Raw genomic sequence first — 2,308 nt, 5'->3', positions numbered from 1 at the left:
TGTGGGACTGGTAATAGAATCTGCTTACAACGTATTGTTGACTTGTGCTTAGCACAAAGAAAGGGAATCTTTCTGGATATGTACTCTGGACACATTAGAACCCAAGGGCTTAAACCGTGAATATGAAGTACAGACTTGATTCATTGGGCCGTGCACCATGTCACCATGTGTGCAATTGCATTGTCCAATGGCTCACAATGGTTATGCGTTTTCATTGGATGGATAATCGAAGCCATGTTTTTTTCCTTTCTCTTGGGTTTGTTGTGTGAGTAGACTATAGGATTAAGTTAGTTACCGCAGGCAGTGGATTTAGCTTCCTGTCTTTGGTCCAGTGGTAGATTGATTGTTTGGTCTATGAGCTGTTATGGGTTTTAATCCAGGTGAATGCCCATGGGCTGCTTATAACTGTGTGAAATATGTAGTTTTACTGGGCTGGGATGAGAGAATCCATCGAAGCATGGTGTAGGGATTGTGGTTCCTGTGTGCTAAGAAGAAAGGCTGGCACCAGCCAGAAAGCCCCATTACAGCCAATAATCAACCGCTAGCCGCTGGAACTCGTTGCTCTAGATCATGTCAAACTCACACCAAGCAGGAATAGATACATTAGCCCACCATCCCACCCAAAGAGCAACTTCTGCTGCGCAGCTGGCTTTCTAGGCAGCAGCGCTATCGTGATGTCAGCGGGGGACATTGTGACAAGCCAGTGTTCCGTCACTTCATGTTGTGCACTGTTCAAACGGAAAATACATCAACAGGCAGACTACAGAAAAGCTTACTAACAAAGGTTAGAGAGGGGCTTTCTCAGAGGGCTTTTTACAGTTTGTCTATTCCCAATTAGCCGTTTAAGTATGCTTAATGAAAGTACTAATTCTTTCATAGGCCGCCCATTCTTAGTATTTGACGTTCCTTATATTGCGGTATCAGGCTTCGCAGCAGGTTGCAAAACATTCATCACCCATGACTGTCCCCAATTGGGCTCAGAAGCTAAATGTCTATCATGACCTCTCTTTTTGAAAGTCCAAGAGCAAGCAAACTCTTCCTCCAGGAGAGGGAGCCAACAGATCACTAAAGACATCATCATTGCTCAAAGAAAACACCGAAAAACAATGGAAGCTTTAATTGGAGTGGAATCTGATAGACAGCACCTGATGCCAAGTCTGCATCTTCTAACACCTGCAGTCACTGCAGCAGCTGAATCCAATGTGTCCAAAAGGGATCTATTCTATTCAATTGCAAATGATCTAGATAAGACTGAGAATAAGATACTGCACGGGACATAGCAGAGTTGGTCAAGTTGAGTGGAGATGAGTTTGCTATTTGGCACAGCTTTTGCATCAATAAAGCAAGTAAAAGGTGTGAAAGATAAAAAAAAGGGTGAAAGTGTGAAAAGTGAATTGGCCAAATTGAGGTGCATATAAAGTTTTTGCTTTCTTTCAATTCACTAATGGGGCTCATTTGAATCAGGTGAATTGAGTTCTGCTTTTGGAAACTGGGTTAAGAAGGGGTGCACCGGTCCTGGAGGTACTGCAATACCAGGTCAATGCGTGGAGTGGACAGAGCAAGATTTTTTCCATCTCCTTGTTCTAAAAATCCATTTAATATATGGTCCCCAGAGAGGGGACGTATCAGATATTAAACTGATAAGAACAGATTTAATTTTTTTTTTTTTCTGTTTATCAGTAGGACTTCAAAATAACAAAGGTGATCGCCTCCCGTTGCCTGGGAACCGTCCAGGCACAAGAGGGCTATGTGTCACCAGAAGGCGCACACACTTCCTCAAGGCCGGCAGACGTGCAATCCCAGGCACCTTCCAGTACCGACCAAGGTAGCGTCCTCCGAAACTACACTTGATCTTAGCCAAAAGGCCGAGAAGCTATAACCCGAATTGGTTACGGCCTTGAGTGGCACCCTGGCCTATACCGGACACATCTTAGGGAGAGGGAGACAAACCCACGCCTACAGAAGACATTTTGTCACCCAAGCCAACCCTTGAAAAGGCTGTTTTGCAGAGCAAAAACAAGAAGAATGGTGCTTTTTGCAGCCGCCGCCCACTGCAATGAATCTGAATAACTCCTCCTTTTGGACACAAGCACCTCCCCTCCCCCTTGCAGTCTTTCCAATTCATGATACAAAAAGACGGACGGACAGGACAGGACAGGACAGGCTGCCTGACTTTCCGTCACTGCCACCCTTTGCCATCCTTGTCCGTAGAAAGCCCTTTCATCATCCCCAAACCCTAATCTTTTCCCTTCCCTTCCCAGATGCGTCTCACTCCCTTTCATTAGGAAGTGAGCGCAGCCTTTTCTCC

General features: G+C 45.2%; 1 pseudogene; it reads right to left on the bottom strand.

Moving 5' to 3' along the window:
* Positions 1–1,499: 1,499 nt before the first annotated feature.
* Positions 1,500–1,706, bottom strand: LOC142287512 (U2 spliceosomal RNA; annotated as a pseudogene).
* Positions 1,707–2,308: the final 602 nt, after the last annotated feature.

This window comes from Anomaloglossus baeobatrachus, unplaced genomic scaffold (genome assembly GCF_048569485.1).
Source record: "Anomaloglossus baeobatrachus isolate aAnoBae1 unplaced genomic scaffold, aAnoBae1.hap1 Scaffold_730, whole genome shotgun sequence".
Lineage (NCBI taxonomy): Eukaryota > Metazoa > Chordata > Amphibia > Anura > Aromobatidae > Anomaloglossus > Anomaloglossus baeobatrachus.
Note: the sequence above shows the minus strand (reverse complement) of the source record. Positions and strands in the feature narration are given on the sequence as shown.